Source organism: Mesoplodon bidens (genome assembly GCF_964165515.1).
Source record: "Mesoplodon bidens genome assembly, chromosome: 15".
NCBI classification, from domain to species: domain Eukaryota; kingdom Metazoa; phylum Chordata; class Mammalia; order Artiodactyla; family Ziphiidae; genus Mesoplodon; species Mesoplodon bidens.
In genome coordinates this window covers 49,253,404-49,262,521 of record NC_138171.1, presented here as the reverse complement: position 1 = coordinate 49,262,521, position 9,118 = coordinate 49,253,404, and the positions used below count along the sequence as shown (strand labels likewise).

The 9,118-nt window shown below is 44.3% G+C and overlaps 1 pseudogene across 1 annotated transcript; it reads left to right on the top strand.

Moving 5' to 3' along the window:
* Positions 1 to 574, top strand: LOC308629043 (large ribosomal subunit protein uL6-like; annotated as a pseudogene). The gene has a single exon. The product of its transcript is annotated as a large ribosomal subunit protein uL6-like (transcript).
* Positions 575 to 9,118: the final 8,544 nt, after the last annotated feature.

Here is a 9,118-nt window from a genome sequence, read left to right as displayed (position 1 = left end):
TTTGCCGCATCTACTGCAAGAATGAAGACCATTCTCAGCAGTCAGACTGTCGACATTCCAGAAAATGTCGACAGTGCTCTGAAGGGACCCACGGTTATTGTGAAGGGCCCCAGAGGCCCCCTGCGGGAGGACTGCAATCACACCAATGTAGAACTCAGTCTCCTTGGGAAGAAAAAGCAGAGGCTCCGGGTTGACACATGGTGGGGGAATAGAAAGGAACTGGCCACTGTTCGCACTCTCTGTAGTCATGCACAGAACATGATCAAGGGTGTTAGTTACACTGGGCTTCCGTTATAAGATGAGGTCTGTGTATGCTCACTTCCCCATCAACGTTGTTATTCAGGAGAAGGGTTCTCTTGTTGAAATCCGAAATTTTGGGGGTGAAAAATACATCCGCAGGGTTCAGGTGAGGTCAGGTGTTGCTTGTCCAGTAGTATCTCAAGCCCAGAAAGATGAGTTGATTCTTGAAGGAAATGATATTGAACTTGTGTCAAATTCAGCTGCTTCGATTCAGCAAGGCACAACAGTTAAAAACAAGGATATCAGAGGGCTTCCCTGGTGGCGCAGTGGTTGAGGGTCCACCTGCCGATGCAGGGGACATGAGTTCGTGCCCTGGTCCGAGAGGATCCCACATGCCGCGGAGCGGCTGGGCCTGTGAGCCATGGCCGCTGAGCCTGTGCTCCGCAACGGGAGAGGCCACAAAAGTGAGAGGCCTGCGCACTGCAAAACAAACAAACAAACAAACAAACAAAAAAAAAAAACAAGGATATCAGAAAATTTTTGGATGGTATCTATGTTTCTGAAAAAGGAACAGTTCAGCAGGCTGATGAATAAGATCTGAGTGATCCAGTTACAGACACCACAAGAGGCCAGGCTCATGTGTGATATTTTAAAAATGAATAAAGCTCTTTTGACTTGGGGAAAAAAAATTCAATTTCATTTCCTGTGAATCAGAATCCTCCTTAAGATGTCTGGTGGTCTCACAGTTAGGCCATAGTTTTGCTCTTTTTTTTGGGGGGGGGGTTCGCAGGCCTCTCACTGTTGTGGCCTCTCCCGTTGCAGAGCACAGGCTCAGCGGCCATGGCTCACGGGCCCAGCCGCTCCGCGGCATGTGGGATCTTCCCGGACCGGGGCATGAACCCGTGTCCCCTGCATCGGCAGGCAGACTCTCAAACACTGCGCCACCAGGGAAGCCCTTGCTCTTACTTCTCTAATTTTTTTTTCCTTCTCCATCTTCTCTGCTGGCTTTCCTTCCTCCATTTTTCCTCTCCAAATGGCAATTCTCTATGGTTTTCTCCTTAGTCATCTTCTCACTCTACTTTATACCCTGGGCTGTATTGTTCTTGCCCACAGTGGACATTGTCCCCTTCTTATTTACAATTCTCATTCTCCATCTTTTTTTTTTTTTTTTGGCCACGTGGCACAGCTTGTGGGATCTAGTTCCCTGACCAGGGATCAAACTTGGGCCCTTGGCAGTGAGAGCGTGGAGTCCTAACCACTGGATTCCCAGGGAATTCCCTCATCCTCCATGTTTATATAACTTTCTGTGAGCTCCAGATCCACATTTTCAATTGCCTTCTAAACATACCTACCTCGGTACCCTTCAAACACCTCAAAAGTCTCTATATTCAAAACTGGACTTGGTCTCTTCCCTCTCCAAATCTGTTCATCTTCTCCAAATGTCAACTAATGGTGCCTCTATCTACACAGTTAGTCAGGCAAAAAGTTGGAAGTCCTTCTGCCTTCACTGTCAATCCAGCCAGCCCTAGATGCTGGGCAGGCTTAAAAAGAGAGTTGACACCTGAAACTAACACAACATTGTAAATCAACTATACTTCAATAGAAATTTTTAAAGTTAAAAAAAAAAAAAAGACAGAGTTGCTCCAATGCATTGGGTCAGAGCCATAATTTAAACATCTACATTTTGCAACACAGGACTTCATCTATGGCTCTTTGAAACCTCCTTTGGCCTACATTCTTCTCCACTTGATCTCATGATAACCCTTTTATTGCTAAATCTAGCTTTTTTGATGATATCCAAGTAACTCCTTTTATCCTCAGATTTTTTACTGTGATTAGGTGTGGTTAGTGAGTGCTGAGACTTTTCACCTTCTTGAGGTGGCCTTAGGCCTCATTTACAGATGCAGCATGTTGGGGAAGGCCCAGATGTTCTGTGCTATGTCCCAGCCAAAGGGAAGTCTGGGAAGGCACAGGTCCAAGCAGGGAGCTTTCATTTGCTATTGGCTGCTATATACATGGGGCTCTTAGAGATAGCTAAAGATATACCTCCAAACTGGGGCAAAAGTTTTGCTCCCCTTATCTCCCCCAGACATACTGCAAATTTAAAAAGCAAGCCTAGATAACAATAATTGTTAACATTGATAAAACTTTTACTATATGCCAGATACCAGCCTGATATGTCATATACATAATCTCATTCCATCCTTGCAATGGCCTACAAAATGGGTACGAGTCTTATCCCCATTTTACAGAAAAGGAAACTGAGGCTCTGAGAACTTAAATAACTTTCTTTGACTGCAAAAACCCTAGGCTTAGACATTTCACTACACTCCGGCATAGTGGTTCATTGGCGCGGAACCCTAGCCAAGGAGAAATTAGCCACAGACACAACATCGAAGGGTCTGCCCAATTCCCAGCCCCGGCTGGCTCCTTGCCTGAGCCCTGTAGAACAAATTCCTGTTGGCTGCTATCAGGTGGTTCCCAGTGCAGGCTGACCTCAAGGCACCAACCCGGTTAGGAGAGCTCAGTTCCCTCTACCCTAGGACTTATCTTGCTCCCTGGAGCTGTGACAAGGCTCCACCCACCAGTGTTCCAACATTCTTTCTGATCGCCAGCCACCATCTCAGGCCTGGTTCCTTCAAGCTGGCCATTAATTCTTTCAGTGAATATTCGCTATATAATTTGTGGCAGGCACTGAGCAGGAGACAAAAATAGTGCCTAGGGCTTCCCAAGTGGCGCAGTGGTTGAGAGTCCGCCTGCCGATGCAGGGGACACGGGTTCGTGCCCCAGTCCGGGAAGATCCCACATGCCGCGGAGTGGCTGGACCCGTGAGCCATGGCTGCTGAGCCTGCGCATCCAGAGCCTGTACTCCGCAACGGGAGAGGCAACAACAGTGAGAGGCCCGCGTACCGCAAAAAAAAAATAGTGCCTAGCACTGTGCCATACATATACTTGGCTCTCCATAAATAATTTTTTTTAATTTTTTAAAATTTTTACTGGAGTATAGTTGATTTACAATGTTGTGTTAGTTTCCATAAATGATTTTTAAATGAATGAATAGGCACTGCTCAGTGTAGAGGTAGAATTCCAGGTGTGAGTTCTATGTCAGGCAGAATATGAGCATTTCTAAGAGTACAGTATAGGGTATCTACTTGAGGGAACTTCCCAGAACACTTCCTAGAGGAAGTGGGCTTAAGCTGAAGCCTGAGGCATGGCTTGGTTAGCCAAGTGAAGGAGGATGAGGCAAGGGAGAATAAGAATAAGAGGAAAAAGTCTAGCCACAGAAGGAAAATAGGGAAGGGTGCCACTTATAGCAAGCTAGAAACATTAAGGAATTTTTGCAAGATACACTGGGCTTAAACCAGGTTGAGGTTGGGGACTGCCAAGTCTTGATTCATTCCAGGCAAGAGAAAAGTCCATTCAAGGGGGAGGTGGAAGAGACGAAAGATCCCCATGTTCCCTGCTAGCTCTGAGCACACCAGCTGGGGACAACAGTGGGGCACAGGTGCAGTGGGTGGTGGAGGGGGAGGAAAACTTTATTCTGCTGAGGGGTCCACCAGTGTCTCCCAAACCAGGAGATATGCTAGATTAAAAAGAGTCACCCCCTGGGACTTCCCTGGTGGTCCAGTGGTTAAGACTCCACGCTCCCAGTGCAGGGGGCCCAGGTTCCATCCCTGGTCAGGGAACTAGATCCTGCATGCGGCAACTAAGAGCCCACATGCAGCAACTAAAGGATCCTGTGTGCCACAACTAAAGATCCTGCACTTGGCAACAAAGATCCTGAGTGCTGCAGCTAAGACTCGGTGCAGCCCAATAAATAAATAAAATTAGAATAAATATTTTTTAAAAAAGGGTCACCCCCAAGCAAAGGTAAAATCCCCTAGTGCACCTGCTCTGAGCTGAAGCTCCCTCCCTATCTCCACAGATTGCTGACTCCTTAATAGGACAAAGTAAAGATACAGTAAATATAAACTTTTCCCTCCTCTCTTTGTCTGGACCAAAAATATTTAAACAGACTGTTTAATTCATCTTAACACCCAGTGTTGAACAAACACAGGCCCCCTTCTGTAAGGATGAGCAAATAGAGAATAATGACTGGACATATACAAAGATCTAGCATGTCAAAAGGATACTGAGATGCGGAATTAGAGCAAATGTCCCTGGATAAATCACTATTATGGCCCAAAGGGAAAAATGTAAGGGAAAAATTTGCTAATTTGTAGACTTACCAACATTAGAGGCTATTGAATTTCTAAAACAATTCTTCTTAAGAAAATAATCCTAGAACATAAATCTGTTCTAGACATGAAAATCGTATGTGTTGAGTTTTAAAAAGCCACAGAGGCAGTTAACAGAAGATTGTATGCTGCATCAGATCCAGTCAGTGAATCTGAAGAATAGATTAAAAGGTTCTAAAACTCAGAGAGAAAGGGTGGGGTGGGGGTGAGGGAAGATAAGCAGACTGGAGAAGAGATTCAAGGAATAAATGTGGATATAATTGGATCCCCAGAAGAATAGAACAAAGACAAAAGATTAAAAGGAATAACAGAAGAAATTGTCACTAAACAGAGGAAATATTTGAATTCACAAAGTAAAACAATTCCCTGATAATCTGGCAAAAATTAACATAAAAACTCCAAAATACGGATATAGCCTAGTGAAACTTTTTAAAATGTCAAACATACAGAAAAAGTCCTACAAGAACCCAGACAGAAAAACTAGGTTATGTACAAGTTAGATTGCTAGCAGATTTCTAAGATTTAGACATCACAGTAACACTAGAGAAACATGTAAGATTTTTAGTGGGAAAGACTGTGATCCATTTACATGCAAGTGAAACAAAAAAAGTCTGGCATGCAAGAGTTCAGAAAAGATACCACGCATGTACTTTTCCAAAACAAAGTTCATAAAGAATTTCTCTAGCCTAAGAAACAATTCCAAGTAAAGATCCCAGGGACAGGAATGACAAGAAATAAAAACCCTAGTAAAAGAGAGGTAAGCAATCTGGATCTAAGCATCACAGATCATTTTGATAATACCAACAATGATTCTAAGCTTTATTAATTATCTACTGCCGCTTAACAAATTACCCCAAAACTAGTGGCTTGGTATCATTTGAATCAGTAGACTGAGTAAAGGAGATTGCCATCCCCAGTGTGAGTGGGCCTCAGCTAATCTGGTGAGGGCCTGAATAGAACAAAAAGGTGGAAGAAGGGAGAATTTGCTCTCTCTGCTTGACTGAGCTGAGACATTGGTCTTCTGCTCTTGGACTGGGAAATACATCGTTGGCTCTCTGGTCCTTAGGCCTTTGGACTTGAACTAGTACCTACATTATCAGTTCTCCCTAGTTCTCAGGCCTTTGAACTCAAATGGGAACTACCTTACTGGTTTTCCTAGGTCACCAGCTTGCAGACAGCAGATGGTGGGACATCTCAGCCTCCAAAATCACATGAGCTGATTCTCATAGGAAAAAAAAAAAAAAATATATATATATATATATATATATATATATATATATTCATATATTCTGTTTCTCTGGAGAACCCTGACTAGTACAGAAACGCCATAACTACTATATTCATCAAAGTGTTGTGGTGGCAAGGAATGGAAACCCAATTCAAGCCAGTATAAGCTAAAGGGGGGAATTTATTGGTTTACATAACTGAAAGTTCCAGAGATAATCATACAGGCTTCAGGCATGTCTTGATCCAGGAGCTCAAGTGATCTCATTTGGACTGTATCTCTTTCTCTCTCTCTCTCTCACACACACTCACACAGTTCTTTAGAAAGACTTTCTCAAGACTCTCTCAATTCAGACAAAATGGGATCAAGCAGTCCAAGATTCATATCCTAAAAGCTTAGCAACTGCAGAAGAAAGAGAGATCTCTAGTACTGAAGTACTGGGGAGAATTCTAATTGGCCTAAGTTGTGTCACATATCTATCCATGAAGCAATCACCATAGCCAGGATGGTAGGGAGCTCCGATTGGCCAAGCCTATGTGTGTAATATATCACTTGTAAACTAAATGATATCAAATCATACATAAGCTAGTTTTAAAATATGTCCAAAAATTCTTTGACACTCCTTCCTTTGAAAGGTGGAGCCTAATTCTTCTTCCCTTAAATGTGGACCAAATTTAGTGACTTATTCCTAATGAATAGAATACACTAGAAGAGATGTCATGTGACTGCCAAGGCTAGATTATGAAAGACATTGCTGCTTCCACCTTGCACTCTCTTGGATTGCTTGCTCTGGAGGTAGACAGCTGCCATGCTGTAAGGATACTCAAGCAGCCCTGTGGAGAGTGCTACATGGGGAGGACCTCAGCACTCTCACAAGCAAGCAGCAGGATTTGACCGCCATATGAGTAAGTCATCTTAGAAATGAATCCTGGGGGAATCCCCTGGCAGTCCAGGGGTTAAAAGTCTGCACTTCCACAGCAGCGGGCACGGGTTCGATCCCTGGTTGGGAAACTAAGATCCCGTATCCCGCATGCCACACGGCATGGCTGAATAAAAAAAGAAAGAAAGAAAGAAAGAAAGAAAGAAATGAATTCTCCAACCCTAATCAAGTCTTCAGATGACTGTACCCCCAGCTGACATCTTAACCATTAACATCATGAGAAACCCTGAACCAGAACCGTCCAGCTAAGCCACACTTGAATTCATGACTCACACAAATTATGAAGGTAATAAGTATGTATTGTTGTTTAAAGCCAGTAAGTTAGGGAATAATTTGTTATATGACACTAGAGAGCTAGTACACATATCGTCAGGCAGCATGTGTTCACTCAGTATTACGTTTAGCTCTAGCCACATTCATACATGGAGGTAAGATTATTTATTTTAATGCTGTCACTCTGAAAAGGGAAAAGAATCTCATTGTTCTAAGTTTCATTTCCCTGATAACTAGGGACCATGCCCACTCAGACCCTCCCACTCTCTGGCCACCCTCTCCCGGGACTCAGGAAGCATACTTGGGGCCAAGTCCTCAGCAACATGACACACTGCTCGTCAGAATACTCCTGGGGACATTCATCTCCCAAGGGATTTCCCTTGAGCCTCTGTCCCCTGGGTAAATTCTGTTCTCTGTCACTGGCCTGATGAAATACCTAAGAACACCTCAGTAGGCCAGCCATTTCTAGGAAGGATACAAGCTTCAGACTGTAGTCTGGACTCACCCAGTTCCAGGCCTGGGGGCCGGCTCTACCCGCTACCTTCCCCTCAGGAAAGGTGGCAGCCTACGGTAATAGGCAGAAGCCAGCCAGGCCCTGAGCCAGGGTACAGAGTCTTCCAAAAAGCACCCAAGAATTCTGCCCTCTGGAGGGTGGCCCAATGGGACAAAGGGGAAAAGGGAGGGAGGAGACATCAACAAGCTTCCAGCGTGAGCTTCAGGCACCTGACTGAGCCCACACAGCCCTGCTTATGCCCTGAGGACCTGGCCTGTGGGAACACAGGAACCGGGTCATGGCCTAGGACTTGGCTCAGAGTTGGGCTGTTCTCACAGGCCCTGAGGACCAGCCCAGGCCTCAAGCAGAGTCTGTCTGCCCTCAGCCTGAATCACCCTCCTCTAGCTACCAGGACGGCCATTCCTCCGTGCTGAGTTGCTTTCCCCAGCTTCAGGGACACTGCCTGATGTCTGTAGGATGGCGCACTGTTTATCGGGATTCAGTCAATTGCAAAACACCATCACAATTTTCGTCATACATACATGCCACTGAACGATTATTTAACACCTACCTACTATTTTCAGTTTAAACACATTAATTGTAAATGGAAACTTTATATCCCTAACTGGCATCAGTTGTCAAAAAGAGAAGTCAACTACAGAATATAATAAAAATAAACAATGTTAGTTGGGCTTCCCTGGTGGCGCAGTGGTTGAGAGTCCACCTGCCGATGCAGGGGACACGGGTTCATGCCCCGGTCCGGGAAGATCCCACATGCCGCAGAGCGGCTGGGCCCGTGAGCCATGGCCGCTGAGCCTGCGCGTCCGGAGCCTGTGCTCCGCAACGGGAGAGGCCACAACAGTGAGAGGCTCACGTAACCCCCCCCCAAAAAAAAGAAGCTAAAGTGCTTTCCAACGTGACTGTACCAGTTTTCACTCCTACCAATAGAATATGAGAGTTCCAGTTGCTCCACATCCTCATCAGCACTTGTTAATTTCTATCTTTTATTTTAGTCATCCTGGTGGATGTAAAATGGTAACTCGTTGTGGTTCTAACGTATATTCCCTTGATGACTGATGATGGTAAGTACATTTTTAAATGTTTATAGACCATTTGGATACTCTCTTTTGTGAAGTTACTGTTTTTCTATTGCCTTTTTCTTCTCTAATGGGTTATCTGCCTTTTATATATTTTAAATGTATATTCTGCATTTATTTCCTTTTCAGCATTTTTCCCAAAAAGTGCTGTTTGCCTTTTCACTCTCTTTATGGAGTTATTTGGTGAACAAACAGAAGTTCTTAGTTTTAATATAGTCCAATTTATCTTTTGTGTGTGTGAGTGTGTGTGTGTGTGTGTGTGTGTGTGTGGTACATTTGTGTTCTGGCAGACACTTTCATTTGTCTGTAAATATTGATTCCCTATTTTTTCCTTTGAAATGTGCCTAGCTGAATAATTTGCCTTCCCAGCCTCCCTTGCAGATAGGATGGCCATATTGAGACTGTGCCCCATAGGGTTAACAGAAGCTGGTGCCTTAACAGAAATCCTTGAATGCGTCTTATAGAACAGCAGATAAGGAAACAACTTGTTAGAAACCCCTCTGTTTGTAACCTTCCTTTACTGATTAAGCCTGCTTTAGTTGTTCTTTTTTCCCCCTTTCTCTAATTGCATACCCTCCCCCCTCCAAGCTTCACGTAGCCTAGATAATATAT